This window comes from Papaver somniferum, chromosome 2 (genome assembly GCF_003573695.1).
Source record: "Papaver somniferum cultivar HN1 chromosome 2, ASM357369v1, whole genome shotgun sequence".
NCBI classification, from domain to species: Eukaryota; Viridiplantae; Streptophyta; class Magnoliopsida; order Ranunculales; family Papaveraceae; genus Papaver; species Papaver somniferum.
In genome coordinates, this window is record NC_039359.1 from 3,861,916 (window position 1) to 3,872,344 (window position 10,429).

A 10,429-nucleotide genomic window follows, 5' to 3' on the forward strand; every position below is an offset into this window, starting at 1 on the left:
GATTTGAAACAGGGGAGAAATGGATTGGTTGGAGTGGTCTTGATTGGGAGAGTCACTATGGGAAGGGATATGGAAGGGGAAAACGTTTTCATCAAACGTTACAGGCGAGATAAAATGATTTTGTTAGTGGCTAGGTCGAGACAACGATAGCCACGATGATGAGGGGGAAAACCAAGAAAGACACATTTAGTGGAGCGAGGGGGAAGTTTGTGTGGGGAGGTAGCGGAAAGATTAGGGTAGCATAGACAACCAAAGGTACGTAGGTGATCATAGGTTGGTTGACGTTGGTAAAGAATTGACACAGGAGAGATGAAATTGAGGACAGTGGAGGGAAGAATGTTATGTAGATAGACGGCCATATGAAGAGAGTCGGCCCAATATTTATATGGAATGTAAGCATGAGACATGAGGGTGCGAGTGATGTCATTGATACGACGAATAATACGCTCCGCCTTGCCATTTTGAGACGAAGTGTGAGGGCAAGAGAAACGAAAGACTAAACCCGAAGTTTGAGAGAAATTTTGAAAAGAAGAATTATCAAATTCACGACCCATGTCTGACTGAAAACATTTTATGTCTCGCTCAAATTGGGTTTTGACAAAGGAATGAAATTCTAAAAATTTGGAATAGACTTGAGATTTGAGTCTCAAAGGATACACCCATAGGTAATTAGAAAAATCATCCAACAGGATGAGATAATAGCGAAAACCGGTCTCAACATGTGAAGTACAAGTCCATAAATCACTATGAATAATATCAAAAGGAGCGAAAGTAATAGAATTTGAGACATGAAAAGGAAGACGAACATGTTTACTAACTTGACAAGAGTGACAAAGTTTGGTAGAATGTTTCTTATTACATTGAATTAAAGAGTTGGAACGTAAATTATCTAAAATATCCTGTCCAGGATGGCTGAGGCGGCTGTGCCAGACGTCAACCGGGCACACGGTAAGAGACAGTGGAGGAGATGAGGATGAATGTGAAGATGGCACCGCAGAAGATGTGAGAGGATAAAGATCCCCAGTGCTATCACATCGAAGAAGGATCGTCCTTGAATTCAAATCCTTCACAAAAAAACCATATGGATCAAATTCAACAGACACATGATTATCAGTGGTGAATTTACGAACAAAAATAAGATTTTTGATTATATCAGGAACAACAAGAGTATCTTTGAGGTGGAGTGTTCGAGAAGAGAGATTTATAGAATGGGTACCACTGGCCGTAACTGGGATAGAATTGTCGTTGCCAACTAAGATGGATTTAACATTGCTAGTGTTGAAAACAGTGTGTAACGTACCTGGATTCGCAGTAATATGTGAGGTCGCACCAGTGTCCATATAGAACATGTCGTCCGGCGACTGCAGACTCATTGAGTTGTAGGCCTGAGCGAAATCCGATGGTTGCAACATTTCAGTCGAAGGGATAACATACGCTTGGGCTTGTCTAAGAGCGGGAGAGTGTTGGCGCTGCTGGGCTTGGCGTGCACAACCAGGAGATATCCCACGGAGAGGCAGGTTGGGCTGCCAGTGGGGGACTGTTGGGTATGGGCAGGGAGGTGGAGCCCAATAGGACATCCAGGGAGTTGGGTGTGGGCCGTGGGTCGCTGGAGCTCGATGGTTGCTGGGATGGCGGAAATGGGCCGGTGTCGGCAGGAGAGGTGGGTCTGTAGAGTTCTGGTCTTGGCGCTGATTTCGCCTGCCAGGTCCAGAACGGTGATTACGCTGGCCGGAGCTGTTGGTGGAGGAGGCGGTGGCTGCCAGTGCAATTGAAGACGTCGTGGTGGTTTCCTGGGCACGTCGAATCTCTTCGGTGCACAATTGGGAACGAGCAGCATCAAAAGTTGGCATAGACTGTTGTATGAAGGATGCAACAGTGTTTTATTCCTCCGGAAGACCATTGACAAGTTGGATAACCAACCGTTTGTCATTCATGGGAAAGTCGAGATCAGTCAAACGATCCGACAATGACTTAAGTTTGTCACAGTAGTCATCGATACTAGCACAATCAACAAACTTTAGATTGACAAATTTACTTTCAAGGGTCGCAGCACGATTACCTTTGTTATCTTGAAAAAGCTTTTATAGATGATCCCAAAGTTCTTTAGCGGTTTTACCGAATTTCAGAACCGTGAGCATCAGGTCCTTGGCCATTGTAGAAAACATCCATTGACGGCACAAGGCATCAAGTTGCGTCAAGGTGTTGTTGTCAATCTCCGTTGGAGGTGCAGATCCTTTGATGAGGAATAGGAGACCGCGAGCTTGAAGATGTAGTTCAAAGAGGAAAACCCATGAAGAGTATTCATCCTTTTTGATGTCAAGAAGAATAGGGATTAGGGTTTTTATGTTGGTGACAGCAAAGGCTGGGTGCAGAGATTTTTTATCACCTGCCATGGATGTCTAGTGTTCTAGAGAAGAATAAGAAGAAGGATCGGTGTTAGGATCGTGATACCATCTTAGATTATGGTAAAACTGTCGCCCCCTTCCTTGAGGGAGAAGGGGCAATATATTATTATTAATATTATTATTATTATTATTCAATGAGAATATTCTGAGTCTTATAAATATGGCAAAATATAATCTATTAATCAGATTTTCGAAATCCGATAATATCCGACAGAATTCAAAAATTCAAATCCGATTCTGATAGGATAAGGTATCGGAAATCCGATAAAATCCGGTACTGGGAAGTAATTGATGATCTTTGTTTGGTACTTTAGGGGTTTTGAACCTGCTGTCCTGTTAATAAAAAAAGGAGAGTAATTGAGAGGTAAAAATTGAATTTGCATGCATTAGAAATGATCGATCAAAGACTTGAAATTATAACCCCAATTTCTAATCACACACATATCCAATCTTAACAACTGAAAATTAAATCCAAATTTTTGACCTAAAAATTTTGCCCTAATTTTGCATTGAAGACAGAGACAGTGATTGAATATTTGTTTCATCATCAACCTGATTGATTTGTGTGATTGTGAGATCAAGAATCAACAAGTAAATTCGTAGAAGTTCAGACACCGAATCATTGTCTTCAATTTATTCTATCACCTGACAGAGATTGATTTTTCAGTTTTGATGTTTGGTGCTAATGAAATTTCGTTGAAGTTTTAGGAGTAAGAGATTAATCTTTTGGTTTGTTTATTTGTATTGTTTGTGAAGAGAAGATGAAATAGAAAAGAAGTAGAAGATTGTAGAAGTTGTAAAGAGTAGAGACGAAGTAGAAGATGCAGTGAGAAGAAAAAATAATTGAAGAGAAAGCACAGCCATACGTCTCGACATCTAATCCCGGGGTTGGAAATTACGAGAACACCCCTGGGTTATTGGATGTCGGATATTAACCTCCCGGATATTGCCAATCTGGTTCTGTTAGGCTAAAGAGGTAAAATCCGATAATAGTTCAAGTTCTGAAATTCGAAATCTGACACATCGGATTAAATCATATAGGATGTTGAATTTTTAGAAATGTATTTCGGACTTCAAATGTTTATTGAAATCCCTACGAAAAAAGATACAAAAAAAAGTAGCAAAGAATAATAGAGGATCATTAAAGAGAAAAAGCTGAGGCGCGAAGAACTCGCCGGACCTGGAACCTGCTAAGCTATGAAATATGTAAAATTCACGTAGAATTATTATTACTTTGTAAACATGATCCGCATCATTGCATTGATGAATTTTATATAGAAAGAAACTACGTTCCTCGAAAATATAATTTCCTTTGTTGATGACCCTCCCATGTTAATTTTTCTGAGCCCGATGAATACCCAGTGAGCACTGTTAGCCCCGCAAGAATGTGTAACGAGCGATGGACTAGAACAGCGTCCACGTGTAAAGTGGCAAACGGGAAAGATCATTTGTCTTTGTAATATTGGTCTTGGAGTTGGGATGCGCTCTTTATGATTGGCCGAGACAGAATAAATCCAAACCTCTAGGAGGATCCAATACCGTCGAGGAATAAATGTAGATGGAAAAATGACCGATGAATGTCGACAGTGATGGACTAAGTTCGACGATGTATGGTGACTCGGACTAGGTTATAACAGGTAAATTCCCCCAAATGTGCAGCATAGACGAAGTGAGAGAAACATATATCTCTCAAAATGATTTTGGAAGGTGTTGGTGCTTTTAAGAAAGCATGAGTGTTATCGAAATTTAATAATCCTGAACAATTCGCGGTACAGCTAAAGTATGTGAAAAATCGATGTCTGAATCAAAATGCAAAATACGAAAGATTGTCTAAAAGAGGGCAATATAAATACTTCATAACCAAGTAATCCTAAAAACTCAGCCATTTTATTACATATTAAAATTATTATTAACAACCTGCAGGTAAAAAAGAATAAAAAATAACTCAAAAAATACTTAGCAGAAAGAAAGCTTTGTCTCTTGAAGAACTCAACGCCGAGCTCCGAAAAGAGTTCACGCGGATCATCCAGACGATTAAAGATGCATTACATCGCCTCCGCCATACGATCCTAAAAGACCTTACTCGAACCATCAAAAATACCCTCGATAACGGATACCTACTGGACAAGTGTTTAACACTTTTTTTCCAAATCCCGAACCCTTCCCTAAAATTTTAGCTTCTCGTCTTTCAAATCATCCATCAGTAACTTAAACCCTGCACAAAACCAAACTCAATTCATATATAACCAAAATGCAAAATAGAGCATAACAATAAACGCAATACATCCCCGCTATTCCAATCAAGTTATCTTTGTGGGTCGGTGATGAACTAGAAGGCGGAGATCCACGGAAGATGGATAAACATCAGACCCCAACCAAGCAGCCGATGAAGAAAGGATCGAGTTTCTCATCCAAAGATCCTCACGTTCAATATGATAATAGTGGTTTTCCGTGGATGAGTTTCTAGAAGATACTCTTTATGTTTCCGCCAGCTAACACCACGGGATTTCATAATCGCAAACGACTAGAAGAAGACGATCAACTATCACCTTCAAAAATGGCCAGACGATTTTCGATAATGGAAACACATATATAAAAAAGAGAACAATAGGAAAAGGATGCAGTACACTCATGTATTAAATTAGGCGATGACTCGGGATTCTGCTGAAGTATAAAGATCAAGGCAACAACATTATCAAGAAATGCCTTCGTAGCCAGAGATGCAGACGATAAACGACAACCAAACGGAACCACTTCGGAACTAGGGACTTCCCCACGCCCATCATGCTTGAAATAGAAATCATTTGTATCATCCACAGTCACCTCTGATGAGAATTGATCCCCTGTAACTACACCCTCAATCTTCGTGTTCCGGTTTGTAATTTGTTTCTTAACAATCTAACCTTTCCCTAGTCAGCCTTTAACACCAGGTTCTTTATTGCAGAAGCTTCTCCAGAATGATTTTTTTCGATAAGGGAATGCATAAAGTAAGTCCGCGGATAAACGTTGAAATCAGACACGTCACTCATTTTTCGCTTCAGGTCATGCGAAGAAGAAGAAAAATATCAATATTTTAGTATCATAGTCTCTACTTCATGACATGGTGGATCGAGGATGAATATTTTATAATTACTCAACATTATTCATCTTCATATGGTTTCTTGTCAAATCCTTGACACATCAAAATGTATATTGGTTCATGATCGATCCAACAATCTCATCATGCCTATGCTCATGAATCCAAATCGTTCGAATAGCATCGTTGCCTCAGCTGACACGATGATACATCATAATCATCAATAATCCATCAGACTCAACATCTAAACATCATTGTTGTCTCAGCCGATACCTTATGCTTCGTCCATCGTAATAATGAGTCACGGAGTATATCACATTCACCATCGAGAACCATGCTTGACTAATGAAGCTAAGACTCGCGATCTAGCTAAGTTAATGATTGACCAAATATATACTTGTCTGCATAGCAGACTCACATGAGATATCAATCATGTCACATGGGGGATATTAACTAGGGTTTTGGTCTGACGGCCTATGACACGTGCGATGTAGCAGTACATTCCCGATGAGAAAGTGGGTAAGTAATGCTATCAGTTAAAGGAGTAAACATAATAGTGGTACAATAATCAACCAAGTATCCCTCACAATGTTGAACTGGTTCAACCATAATTTTCCACTTCTCTACTATTTCACTCCTCTTCAGCCTTCACCACTTACTACTACTAGAGATCAATGTGTTAACTACCTCTACTACAAATGGCGATCTATGATATGAACAATTCAACTTAACGAGAAATGTATTCATCTTATCAGACATCAGTCGTCCAACAACATATCAATTGCACACAAAATATTTCTCTCAGTCTAACATAGAAAAATCATCTTTAAAACAATTCAACACATCATCCATCAATCATTTTTCATTGATCTAAATACATTCTTATCTCTCCTCCCTACAGATCGACCCTTATTATTCCTTTGTGACCTAATTGAATCTGGAATAGTCATTTCTTGATTTAGGCCAGAGTCTTACAGATTGATCTCTCGAACTCGAAGCACTCTCGTGTAGTGCATCTGTTAAAGGTTTTAGACGATTTGCTTCATCAAGCATCTGCCAACTTCACCACTTTCCACTTTAAGCAGTACATTTTTGGTATTCATCAATAATTATGTAATTTGATTGAGCCTCGTATATATAAAACGTCAAGCGATAATTAGTGATGCATTTATTCAAATGACATTCAAGGATAATAATAAGCTTTCTCATCGCCTGAGCCATTTTAATTAAAATTATGAATTTGGTGAATTAAACTTGTGTTTGCGTTAGTACCTAAGCAAATAAGTAGACACGACAAATGAGGAAGATACAATTTTCACAGGCCCATTTAAATATGGGAACAACAATAGATTTCACGTTTAGGAACCTGATAAGCATCATACCACTAAAAGTAGAAAAATATGGAACAATGGCATAATAATTGGTTGAAGAAGTCATCTTTGAGCTTGGTAGAGCTCTGCTATCGTTGTGGCATGAAAGACACATCAGGTGCACCTGAAGTGTTGTTCATTATTGTTATTATATACTGGTCGTCTTGGAAAGACTGGGATTGATATCGAGATAATATTTATGTTCACAAAATTTATTTTACAGTTTACTGTGGATTTTACATGCCAATATAAATTCTTAAATTTATTCCAGTTGGACAGTAAATGAGAGAGAAAACCTGATCAGTTATCTCTCTTGGGTTGCTTGTTATTTTTATATTCTGCATCCAGTTCCTACCTTGATAGGTAGAGTAACGCGGAACTGGCAGTTCTGCTGATGAGATATTCCCCCCTGAGGGTCAGGGGAAATCGTCTACGATATTGGTTAATTCCAAGTGTGTCTTACCTAAATTCTCACACCAATAAGTAACTAAGGTATTAGAGACTACTCTTTGTTGTAAAGTTAACAAGAGTACGCTCGATAGATTTGGCATAAATACAGTCCTTGGAAGGCGTGCCATGGAATCGCAGTGTTGTTTCGTCTGAAAATATGTTTACAAGCATAGACGAAGACCTCTAATACGAGGTATTCCAAATCAGGTAACATTAGTATATCTAGGCGAGGAGCATATCCATAATATTTGTTTTTCATATCTTATGTACGAGAATCTCTGCATATTGTAATCTGGTACATGAAAATGCGGGGGTCTAACAACCACACCCAACAATTCGTCTGGAAATCTGAGAGGACTTACTCCAATATAATTTCTAGAGAATCAACTATATAATCAGACTCAATCTAGAGTAAAGTATATCAAAGAGCTTAATATCTCTAACTCTTAATTCAATGCGCAATCAGCAAATAGAAATCTGTGATCCCGAGTTACTTGAACGGTACCAAAGACCAATGTTCAAGTGTCAATCAATGTAAATCAACAACCAAAGGTTGGATATTCTAATTTATTAATCTTAACGCACAACCTGTGATATTTCAATTATATAACAAAATATAATGCGGAAAAAAAATAACACAGACACCAGAATTTTGTTAACGAGGAAACCGCAAATGCATAAAAATCTCGGGACCTAGTCCAGATTGAGTACCACACTGTATGTGACGGACCGGAAAATTACGCCTTTGGCGTTTTGCCCACAGGTCGTAACTTCCCCGATGCGCCATCATGAAGCTACGATCCGGGCCTTAAAGCTAGGAAAATGCACGTCCATTCGCCCTTGCAAGCATGCTCGTGGAGCATGATACAGCTAACTTAGCTTCCACACCGTTCCAACTCACCCTTGATCCGCAAAGGGTTTATTAAGAAAAAAGGACTTTCCTAAAACGGCAAAAACGGCCTTTTGAGGCCCTAAACGATGGAATTTGGCTAAATTATGGTGACCATGTGGATCTATAAATCAACATGTCTTGATCTTTGGGCCGTTTCCCATCAAAATGGACTCCTCTTGAGCTAAATTACGACACTCAGGTTTTTAGCCTATGTCGAACGCCTTGATAGGAAGTATGAGCATCCATTGAATGAAATGCAACTTGACTCATCAAGTTTGGCCACAATCATCTCTTGCGTCGAGCTACCGAGCTAGATGATATGAGAGGCCAGAATGCTGCAATCATCTCACAATTAGATGATATGAGCGACAAAGTGCTGGACCGGCAATGCTGCAACTCATTGCGGCTGCTGTTTGGGCTGCCGTAGGCTCAAAAAATTAATAAATATATTTCCCACTAATTAACTGGTAATATAGCGGTAGTAAGAGATCATTATCGCAGAGAGCTGTGTAATTGCTAGGTTATTTGTATTAGCAAAATAAAGTAAATAACAAAGAGGGTTTTGGTTTATAAGATATATAAAAGATAATAAAGAAGAAAAGATGATCAAGGAATCCTTCGTCGACCAAGCGATAACTGGATTAATATACTTATTTATTATTCATAAGAACCATTCATCACCAATCGTAGAATAACGACTAGCTCAATGTTATTCCCAAAACTCTTTTTACCACGGATACATAAACTCTCCAATATCAGATTCTATTCAACTGAACCACCAAGTAGTAGATCACTCAAGGTGTAATCCAATCGAACGCCTTAAGCTTTGTGAATTTAGGTTGATCCCAGTAGTTAAACTCTTAGAACAAGGTTCACTTGATGGTGTTGTCTTCACACACGATTGCTCCACAGAATCCCTTTGTAAGGTCTCGTGATTTCTACTTGTGTAGAGAGTTAATCGACGATTACTTATCTCATAACTTCTACTAGCGATAGAACAATCAATAAATCAATCTAGTATGCATCTCAAATAAATCTAAGAATCACTCATAAACCATAGCTATGGTAAAGACAAACGAAGATGATAAAAACTCTCAATATATTTTTATTAATAACAAAGCTTCACGCTTATAACATTGAATTCATCCTTAATCAAAAAAGGAATCTAGTTTTTCATGATTACACAATTACCCGGTTTCCCCCTAAAGGGGTAAACCCTAAAATATTAATGAAGAACAAAAGTATAATATGAGATGTTTTATTCTATGACCTGATACTTTTTTATAGGTTTACATTGCTTGGCCATCAAGTATTTAGTTCGGTTCAAGAACCCGACCTGGAATAACGAAATAACGACCCCAAACGTGCCCTTAGGCCTTCCAAGGTGTTAATACACGTTTTCCACTTGCTAAGTTCTCAAACCCAGTCCGCGAACTTCAAATTCCAGCAGATATTTTCGGAATTAAGTCCGCGAACCTAGTTCGCGGACTTCACTGTCTTCGGTATTTGATAAAAACTGTTTTGGCCACAACTTCTTCATCCAAACTCGGAATGACCTCATTCTTTTTGAATTATTTTTATCTTTAAATTATATTCAATATGGTGATGATAAATCATTAATTTGAATGAGTTGAGATCCGTCTTTGGCCCGTGTCTTGATTTTGAGCGTTTTTCTTCTTTTCGTCGCACTTCTTCCACTTCTCTTGGACTTGGGCACTTGGATACTTGGAATACTTCTCTTCATAGATCTTTTCAGAACTTTGTATCTCCTTTGTGGATGAATCACCTAATTGATACAAATAAGAGAAAACCAAAGTAATAATACGAATACATGCAAGAATAATAGCTAAAACAAGTATGGAATGGACACTAAAATCATATGAATTATGCACTTATCATCTGCCTACGTACCCTTCCCTACTCTAAAGGGATCATGCACATACCGTAATTCATCCTCGAAGGGACCTGCAACTTAAGCCAAACTCGTTTGCAAGGATGTGGCCTAGCAATAATGGTAATGGCCTCGTCCGTATAGGACGTTTAGTCAAAATGCACAATGATTATGCATTATCGGGTCCGCGGCGTGGTATTATGATGCCTAAGCATCTAATGCCCCCTTGGAAAGGCTATACAATTCTAAATGAGATTTAGGCATCATTTATAATCTTTTGGTTAAGCTATGGAGCTTACTTGGTACATAGTCCGCATATGCACCTTCAACCAACTACCCCTCCCT